General features: G+C 35.8%; 2 pseudogenes; both read right to left on the bottom strand.

Annotated features, from left to right (window-relative positions):
• Positions 1-789: 789 nt before the first annotated feature.
• On the bottom strand, positions 790-5,084 carry LOC126728432 (uncharacterized; annotated as a pseudogene).
• Positions 5,085-8,390: 3,306 nt separating this feature from the next.
• LOC126728431 (transcription factor bHLH144-like) lies at positions 8,391-10,787 on the bottom strand (annotated as a pseudogene).
• Between the last annotated feature and the right edge of the window lie 265 nt (positions 10,788-11,052).

The raw sequence follows: 11,052 nt of genomic DNA, 5'->3' as shown, positions 1-11,052 counted from the left end.
AGAGAGAGAGAGAGAGAGAGAGAGAGGGGGGGGGGCTTTTGTGTGTGGAAAAATAGAAATTATGCATGGAATAAGAGGGAGAATGACAATTTTATAGCATGAGGATAAGAATAAGAAGAGTCAAAAATAAAGGAAGATAAAAAGATAGAATAATATTAATATTGAGAGTAGTGGGGATATGAAAAGTTGAAATGGAATGAGAAAGGTTGAAGAAAGTTAAGGTAGAGAGTAGTGGGGATATGAAAAGTTAAAATGGAATTGAAAATTTAATAATAAATAAGAATAATTAAAAATAAGATAAATTAAATATGATATTTTGATTGTAATATAATAGAGTTTTTAATTCACTTTAAATGTTAAAAAAATTTATAAAAAAATTGATAATGACATGGCTGCTGACGTGGCTCAATGGGAGCATAGCAACATTATATGTTACGCTTCAGCTTTTAGTAATATATTGATAATATTCCATTATATTAGTGGAGAAACATTATGCACGAGTGTGCACACAAAGTTCCCCTAGAGAATTACATGATCCTTACGTATGAAGAGAGAGAAAATCAATAAATCTACAACAGAATTTATATCACTTGTGCCAAGGGCGAAAGACCACTCAAACACTTATACAAGGAGGGAATAAGTGTACTATGACAAAGCACATAAAATGGTTTTGCCCCTTTTCTTTACAAAGAGCTCTCATAAATTAGCACATGAGCAATGATAAATCAAGTTTAGGGAAATGTACACCCAAATGGAACATTAAGAGCATGAATTCTCAAGAAAAGTACCTTATAAATCTGGATCCTTCATTCTGCTCTTCATCAGTGATCCAAATTCTTTAGGAGGCCATATCTACATACAAATGAACACATATCTACAACTTTGCAATGATAAAATTTAACAGATTGACAGTGATATTTTCAGGATGATAATTATGAAGGGTTGAATATCAAACACCAACCAGTGACATTAAAGTCCTACAGGTCATGACATGAACGTGAACTTGATACATCTTGATAACAGTTTCAGTCACCCACTCAAATGTTGGGGATAATAAGAATAATAATAACAAATATTTCATTAGCTGTCCATACTTTCAGGACTTCAATTAAAGGCTATAACCAATGGCTTCTGCAACTGGCTGTCAACTTTATGCAATTATCCCCCTAGGCTTAGGACTCAAGAAACCAAGACTCTGACAATTTCACTGATTTTCATTAAGGTGAACCAGCCAATCAGAACATTAGCATTATAACTGTTAAAGCATTAGTATAAAGTGAGGTATATGATCTTATCAGGTTATTCACACATAGATCACATCAAATTCTCGTCCCAAATGCAATGATTTACCATGCACTTCATATGGATGCTGCGTAGAGTGTGGACAAGTGCATTTTATGTGGAATCTGAACTATGTTGAATTGACCACATAAATCCTTCTTTCACTTGATGCTTCGTCATCCTATAAGTCTTTTGTTCATCTTGTCTTGAATTGGTGAACTTCTAAAGCTATGTAGAATTCATTACAAGACTGCATGTATGTTTTTCTTACATATGTCTTGCATTGCCTCTCAAGTCTGATCCATCTTAGTCTTTATCCAGCTACTCTGAACTTTACTTGATAGCTTAGCATTCCATATATAACAACTGAAGTTGTACAAGGATTGCTATTGGTGAAATTGATAAAATGAATATCAAGAACAAAGAACCATAAAACAATCTTTTTACAAATTTTACCCATTCAGAACATCATATATACCCTTTCTTTTATTTAAAAAAAAAAAAAAAATCCTATTCAGAAATAAATTTTACAAGAGAATGATTTCCAGACAAAAAGCTTCAGATCCATCCAAACCATTCTGATCCAAAATATCCATCCAAAACATAAAATACATGTAGAAATTTAAGCAATCATCCTCCTAGGCTTAGGACTTCAGAAACCAAGACTTTGCAAATTCACTGATTTTCATTAAGGTGAACCAGAACTTAAGAAGCACAGATGCGTTTCGAGACTTGGGTGCAGGTGCGGGACTCCGCAATTTTTGAAAAAGTAGGGTGCTGGTGTGGCGGGACTCGGTGATTAAAAAATTATTAAAAATATTTTTATTTATATTTTCTATATATTTTTACTATTAAAATATTCTTAAAAAACACATTACTATGCCTTCATTCACAAAACAAAGAAAGAAGAAGGCAAGAAACACATTACTATGCCTTTCAGGTGAGAATTTCGGCTTTTTCGGCTAGATTCAAGGCCTATTTTGGCTTGTTTTGGCCGTTTTGGTCGCCGGTCGATACGGCCCGATTCTGGTTGAATCAGTCCAGTTCGCGTGAATCAAAGCCGATTTGGCGCGAATCAAGCCGCGTCGACATGAATTCTAGGAAAAAAAAAAAAAAAAAAACTCAGACACGGCACTGACACGCGGGCAACCGCATCAGACGCCGCTTCCCATGTTGGGCCTCGTCAGACTCAGGTGCGTCACCCTCCTAGCCGCGTCTGTGCTTTCTAGACCAGAACCAGCCAACTAGAACATTAGCATTATAATTGTTACACCATGAGTATAAAGTGAGCTAAAGAGGTTATTGGTGTTATTCGCACATATATCATATCAAATTCTCTTGTCCCGAATGCAATGATTTACCATGCACTTCATATTGATAGTATGTAGAGTGTGGACAAGTGCATTTTATGTGTAATCTCAACTATGTTGAATCAACTACATAAATCCTTCTGTTAGTTGATGCTTCCTCATCCTAGAAGTTTTTTCTCCATCTTTTCTTGAGTTGGTGAACTTCCAAAGCTACATAGAATTCATGACAAGACGCATGTATGTTTTTCTTACATACGTCTTGCATTGCCTCTCATCCTCTCAATCTTTATCCAGCTACTCTGAGCTTTTCTTGATTGCTCAGCAATCCATATATAACAATTGAAATTTTACAAGGATTGCTATTGATTGAAATTGATAAAATGAATATCAAGAACAAAGAATCATACAACAATCTTTTTACAAATTTTACCCATTCAGAACATATATACCCGTTTAAAAAAAAAAAAAAAAAACACCTATTCAAAAATAAATTTTACAAGAGAATGATTTCCAGAAAAAAAGCTTCAGATCCATCCAAACCATTCTGATCCAAAATATACATTCAAAACATAAAATCGAGGTAGTACTTTTTTTTTTTTTTTTTTTTTTACCGCCTTTGAAAATACCTATTCAGAACAAATATTGCATGTGCTAGAAATCTACACTATATCATCTTTTGAGGTTTCATTAATAAAGAATCCACACCACAATAGAGAAAAAAAAAATACAATGATCCATATAATCAAACAACATAACAAGACCTGAGACTTACCCCAAGTAACTATGAGGACGAAATTTGTATAATTGAGGCTTACGATGAATCTTTAGTGAAGAGCAAGGGATAAATAGAGATAAGGTGGTTAGGATCACCACAGATAAGATGGATGCGTTGATCATGCTTGAAGGCAATCTAGATTTGGTGCGCTCAGAAGAAAATCCCACGTTCAGTGAATCTATCAAATTACGCTTATTTTGATTGGATTTAAACCCAGAATTTGTCACCCCCGCAAACCCCATTTTTATTTCCCCCATTAATTTGCACCTTATTGTTTTATCAAGCGAAACAAAGGAATTATAAAATTCCATTCCTCAAATTCTGGCTCTCCCTCAAATTCCCTTTCCAAATCCTCTAACCAAACACACAATAAAGGTATTAATTGGTTACTAATTTTAAGTAGTTCTTCACTTCTACTTTTGACTTCTGTTTTCTGTCTTTAAGCCCACCTATCCAAACATTCTTCAATGCTAAGTTATATCTTCATAGTTTTCATTAAATTTAACGTATATGCTAGTTCTATCAACTAGAATTTCAGAATGACATATTCTAGGTTTCTCATCTTGCTAATAAATCTTCCCTATTATTGATCCCTAAAAAAATTGTCAATTAGAAATGTACCATCCATGATTTAGGCCTAGTAAATTCATCAAAAACCAATGCAGAAAAAATGTACACTTAATCACACTATCTTTGACTACAAAACCATATGCACTGACAGGAACTTAATTGAGCATCACTTTCAATTTGCCCCCAAATGTAAATTGAAAGAAAATCGTAGGCAATTACCATACGTTCCATTGCCAAAAGAACAGAATTTCTTAACAGAAAAATAACTTAAATTATACCCTCCTTTTGTTTTCTTGCTGGGACAAAGACAAAGTACAATTAACAGCATCAAAATTCAACATTAAATGGGCTAAAGAAAGAAATGTAGTCACCTTATAGAATACTTTGCCTTCAAGGAGGCCATAAGGAACAGGACCAAATTGTCTTCAATCTCTGGAATTATAAATGTTGTCTCCCTCTACCTAAACATGTCCCTTTGGAACCTATGACAACACTAACACTAGCAATAACAAAGCATAATCTATAACTAAAAGCTTTAGCAACAAAATCCAAATTCCAAAAGAACAAAGTTAAAGTGATGAATGATAATAGATACCACATTAGTGTCACATCTATCACTTTTCATGGGGTCAACAACATAGGTGACAGAATGAGACTCTAATCCCAACATGCGCTTCACCATGACTTTTCTAGGAGATTCAGGAAAGCGTAAGAGGACAATATCTCTGGGGCCCACTTTGCCAAATTTGATGGAGAGCCGCTCCGCCAGGAACATATCGTCGGTTAGATTGAAGGTCAGGACCATGCTGGGACCATAGGCCTGCAACCACTCAATTATTATCATTTCTTTCTAAAACATGTTTAGTAAAGTTTAAGGAAAAACGTTTTACGAGGGCAAAGGTGTAGAGGTAGGTGTTGGTGACGTGGAGTACACAGAAGAACTTTGCCACTGCAAGGATTTTTCCCGATGCTTCTTTCACTATGTTCTTATATTGTAAGTTCCACAGTCTCCCAACAAGCCCCACCATGTCTGATATCTCTCTGTGTCTCAAGCTAAGCTCTTTTCTACTTCAAAGTCTTAAGTTTTCAAAATACGATTAAGCCAACAGCTATGGATGAGTCTACTCACTCCAGTTTCCAGCAACGAACACTGCCTCTCAGCCTCTACTCCTAGGGGTCTCTCTCTTCTCAGAATACCTGTATTACGGACAAAGAACTTTGTGCTCACATACCCAAGTCCAACCCAATTTTAATCTGAAAATCAAACCCACTTTCTTATTATGGGTCCATTAGATTTTATGAGACCAAAAACCAAAAAAACAACATCACACATAGGAATACACTAGTGATAAACCTCAGGACTATATATATATATATATATACACACTTGTTGCTAACGCATGTGATGCACAGGATAGTTAAATAAATATTAAAACTATTTAGTTTACTTGAAGGTACTATGACTTGAAAATGATAACTAAACTTAGGCTACATGAATGCAATACATATATATTTAAATCCATTGCTATAAAAGTTCTCTTATTATTTTCTCTGATAAGTACTAATAATTTTAGAAGACAAAAGAATTACTACATAGTATAAACATATAACTACCCTTAATGAATTGACTTCTGATAATTAAGCCTGACATCTACCTAAGCAATTGTGACTCCAAAAGTTCTTACATGTAGGCACTTTGAACAATCCTTTTTATATGAGATTATTGAAAAAGGTTCAAATCCATTATGTGCAAGGATACAGTGGTAATGATACGGAATATGGATGAAAAACTTCTTCAAGTTAGTTAATGAATATAAGCCCAGCATAGTAAATCTAGAAGACATTATATCCTCATATTGCAATAAGCAAACTAAGATTATGATAATTGGTGAATGGCAAATGAATGTGGTGGCACTCGGGAAACTAATTATCTTCAAATAAGAGGCCATATTTAATTTGAAAATTGCAAAAGAAAGTTTAGTGCGAACCTTATTTTAGGTTCTTGCATCTGTTGGACCTGATTCTCAAAACTTTCATTTCCTACCCAACCCTGCAAGTCTGATTCTAGAGAAGAAAACCTGTACCCCATTTAAGACGAAAAATTGTAAGTTTAAGAAAAGGTAGAGGGAAAAACAAAGCGAACATGAGATAAATGGAAGAGGAATATGCTACCATGTCTGCACTATCATATAAAATACCAACCCAAGTTGAAGCTTAATCCTATTTATGGGGAAGATGATAAAATAACCACTACTTGCTGGGGCTAAAAATAAAAATAAAATGAAATAAATAAAACCCATTGCTTAGAGCTTTTTAAGTTCCAAAAGTGGTGTTTCCCCAATAGCCCAACACTATCATGACATCCCACAACTTGTTAATCATCTACTGTTACAAGTGAAGAAGCATCATTGAACTTGTGATTGATCAAGAAATTAGCAAGTGAAGAAGCAGGAGTATGCTAGAGACTGTCACACTGCAACAAGTACAAGCCATCAACTACCTTACCCACCCAATCGTTTTCCAAGATAAAAGGTCTTGGATAAAACAGTAAGTGGAAACCTAAAGGAAACTAATAGATAGGGTTGAGAATGTGTAAGGGTACTAACAGATAACAAATTAAAACTAAAGGAAGGAACACAAAAAACATTAGTGAGAGTGAGGGAAGAAGAAAGAATAACAGTGCCAATGTGAGTGACTTGTGCTGATTCCCCATTAGGCAATTAAACCAAGGATTGCATTGTAGCAATAATTGAAGTTAACAAATCAACTGAACAGACAAAATGGTCAGCATCTCCAGTATCAAATACCCAAGTACACCTATCATAAGCCCTTCTATTGATCACTTGTGTAGAAAAAACACTATGTGAGAGATCAATACCTGTCATTGGCACACTTGCAAAATTGGAAGATGCCACATTAGCCACTGAGGTTTCTTTGGGCTGAGATGGTATTGCAAGAAATGAGTTTGAAGCACCAAACAAAGCAAGAAGTTGTTGGCATTGTTCAGGTGTGAAGGTAGAATTCTGGTGATGCGTTGGAGAAGTAAAAGGCAAGAATTCTGAAGAGACTTGATGTGCCATGGAGGGTTTGTTCTTGAACTTAAACCCTGGTGGAAAACCATGAAATTTATAGCATTTATCCACTGTGTGATCAGTCTTGCCACAGTGAGTGCAAACTGGTTTGTCCTTTCCTTTGCCACCAGAACTAGTACTTGCAAGATTTGTACCATGATTATCATTTGACATTTTGATAGCTAAAACAGTGGAATCAACCTTAGCAATAGAAGCATTAGGAACTGATCTTTGTGTGTCCTCTTGAATTAACAAAGAGTAAACCTTACTAAGAGATGGAATTGAATCCATAAGCTAGTGTTGAGTCCTAACTTGGGAGGAAGAATCATTGAATCTCATGAAAAACTTCATCACAGACTCTCTAACTTGTAAATCAGTGAGCCACTTGTTAATATTGCAAACATATTTTCCACAAGTGCATGAAGGAAATGGACTAAGGTTTTGCAATTGATCCCAAAACACCTTCAACTGAGCAAAGAAATCAGTGACAGACATCTCACCTTGATGAAGTTCTAAAATTTCCTTTTGAAGATTGAAAACCCTTGGTCCATTAGTTTGAGCAAAACGATTCTTCAAATCATTCCAGATCTCTAAGGCAGTGTCTTCATAAATGATACTTTCTTGAAGCTTTGGTGAGACTGAGTTGGTTAAACATGTGCCCACCATATTGTCACACCTAATCCATGCTTGTACAGTTGAGAGAGTAGATACCAATGGTGATGAGAGAGTCAAAGTCCCATCGATGAACCCTAACTTGTTCTTAGTGAGCAAAAATTTCCTTACAGCTCGAGCATAGGCTGAGTAATTTTCTCCACCTGTCAAAGGCTGTGTAACAAGAATAAAAATTTTCTCAAGAATAAAAAATAGACTGACTTTCTTGAGAAAAATTGAGAAAGAAAATTGAACTAAAAGAAATGCAAAACCCTAGAAAGATTTGGCTGTTACCATATCACGAAATGAAGGAGAGAAAAATTGTATTTTCATTAATTAGAAAGACTGAGTACAAATTTGTATATATATACAAGCAATGAACCAAGTAACTACCTAACTACAGAAATAGAAGTAACTAACTTGAAACCAATCTTCACACGTCCACTAACAAACTCTCTCACATGTCATCACTTAAGTAAAACAATACATCTACTAAAGTACATATTATATATACAATAAAACTAATACAACTAAGCTGTCGTTTTACTACTCTATTTTGACTTGATCAACCTTTTTCCTTCCTACTCTTGCTCCCTGATCTTGTTGGTCTCATCTTTAGTTTGATACACTCCGAAAATACAAGTATAAAGGATTTTCTTACACAACCATGAGTATTGAATACCTGTAATTATTATTAACTTAATACCATCTTGAGGCAAATGAGACAGGTAGGAGAGACCCACATAATACATGAAGCTTAATTTAGAAACAGAGTTCAGTCCCTTACCATGGCAGTCTTAAGACAAATTCTTTAGATCCCCAACTTCGAGCTTCTATAATTCAACCTTGAGAGACTTGAGGTACCTAACAGCTTCATCTAGTATAGCTACAGTATTCATTTGATCGCCACCAGGTAGTATTTAGTGCCCTCACCATCTTCTTCAATTTCTTTTGTTTCCTTTCACTACTGCAGCTATCACCGCTGCTTGAGGATATCTGATTAAACAAAGACAATCTATTCTTCTTTGGTTTTGAACCATAGTTCAAGAAAGAATTAGGAGACGCAGTTTGATAATTTTCATCAATCCGTGCTATGCTAACTACTTCGTCATCATATTCTTCTTGCTTATCCTCTTCCAAACTCAACAACGCATCAATATCATCTGAATCTTCTTTTAGTGGAAAGAATATTTCTCTTTCTATATGATCAGCTTCTTTTACCTTAAAATTGTCTTCAACGTACATAGCAACGATGATTACACTAAAAGCACTAAATTTGTGGGCTATTGCAGGGTGGAACATAGCTTGGCTTCGTTGATTAGTTAGATCAAAGATGATAAAATTCTTTGGACAGACCTCAGAAGGTTGAATTCAACACCATCAAAGGGTGTCAAGTGCTTAGCAGTTGGAGTTAGAACTGCACCAAAGGCAGATGCAATTGGATTATGCATGTAACCATTCCCCACTATTTTTTTTTTTTTTTTGAGAAGTGAATACTTGTTGTATTAACAATCAAGAATGGGGAAAATCATCTAAAACAAAAGACTTAATATCCATTGGAACACACTCCAACCAAATTTGAGAATGTTAGGTTCTAAGAAATTAGGAACTAATGTATTAGAACTTCATTTTGTAATGTTGGCAAACCATGATCAAAACGTTTTAGTCTTGTTTAGACTTGCTACGAGTATGTTTTTATATAAAGTTGGAATTGAGTGTTCTACAAGATTTATTGTGTAAATCTGCCTGGCTCGATCAATCGATAATTAGACTCGAATGATCAAATCTTGTGCATATCGTTTTTCTGCAGAATTTTCCAACTTAGCCCAAGCCCGTTTGACGTGTAGGGTTTTATGTTTTGCCTTAAGTATAAAACGGAAAACCCTAGCCACGTTTTAGGGTTGCTAGGGTTATCAAGGATCAAGATTATGTCAAGAGCTTGATGATCGTTTCATTTGCTATTTTAAGAGCTTAAGGATATACAAGTGTGAGTGCTTGTGCTTACTGTAAATCCAAGAAAGAGGTAGTCTGTGGACTCAGAGCTGTCACGTGGTCATGGTAGTAAGTTTCCTACTTGAGGTAGCAATAGGATGTTAGTTGTTTAAGTCGTTATTTTGTAAACTTCAATTCTTTCATAGTGGATCTATTTTACCTTGAGGATAGCTAGGTTAAATCCTCCCTGGGTTTTTTACCGGTTTAGTTTTCCTAGGTTATCATATCATTGTATTATTTATTTTCCACACTTTACAATGATATGATATAATTGTGTTAACGTAGATTTGATAATTTGAATAAGTAATCACTTGGCTAATTCACTAGGTTAATCTGATTGTGTTTTAAGGGGTCTAAAAACATACAAAGAAGAAAGAGATAGTCTCGCTCGCTAGGCTAAAGCATGCGCAACTACATTGCCTTGCCGACCTATGTGAGGGAAAGAAATACTCTAAAAAGAGTTTGAGTGAGATATGATATCCTTGATGAGATGCCCTCCCCGAGAATTTTCCATGCTTGATCCCTTTACGGAGTTGGCAACAGATTCAGAATCGCCTCTGCAAACACATTGAGCATGGCTCGACTCTGCAGTAAAAGTGATAGCTCACCAGGCAAAACGAAGCTCTAAGATTTCCACTATTGGAGGTTTCATAATCTTCTCAGATAGGGCAGCCAACACCTGACCCTTACAATTCCGAATTACCACACCTATTCCCAGCTCGTCTGACTCTCTGTACATTGCTCCACCATAATTTATCTTTACCAAGCCTGCTGCAGGAGGTATCCACCTAAGAGGAACAACCAGTCTTCTGTGGGTAGAGGGACTGTCTAGGCCCTTGAATTCACTGAGGTAGTTCTTAGCAAAACCAACGATATTGAGAAGGGGCAGGGGATTTTCTTGGAGGCAAGATTTGTTTCTTTGATACCAAATTGACCAAGTCGTTGTTGCAAATAAAGATAATAAGGCAGGTTTGGCTCGGATTTTTTGAAATACATCCGAGAAAGAATTGAAAGCCGCTGACCTCCTATCCACCCAGCTGAAATCCATTTCCCAAACCACTTTGATGCAGGCACAACTCCATAAAGCATGCACGACAGTCTCCGAATCTCTAGAGTAGCGAGGACAATCTGATTCATGAAGAATCTTTTGCTTTAATAGGTTTTCTTTTGTGGGCAGCGAATTAGAGCAAGCGTTCTAGAGAAAATGCTTTATCTTGCCTGGAACCTTCAATTTCGGGATGCTTTTCCAAAAACCCTTATGAGAATCCGAGGCTTGTGGGCGGTTCATGTCAAGAATATGAAGCTCGCAAAGAAGTTTATACCCTAACTTCACAGAGTAGCTACTTGATTTTTTTGAACTCCAAACCAAGGTGTCGGTTTGTGGGATAGAACACAAAGTCAG

This window comes from Quercus robur, chromosome 5 (genome assembly GCF_932294415.1).
Source record: "Quercus robur chromosome 5, dhQueRobu3.1, whole genome shotgun sequence".
Lineage (NCBI taxonomy): Eukaryota > Viridiplantae > Streptophyta > Magnoliopsida > Fagales > Fagaceae > Quercus > Quercus robur.
The sequence above is the reverse complement of the archived record's forward strand: the minus strand, read 5'-3'. Positions and strand labels throughout refer to the sequence as shown.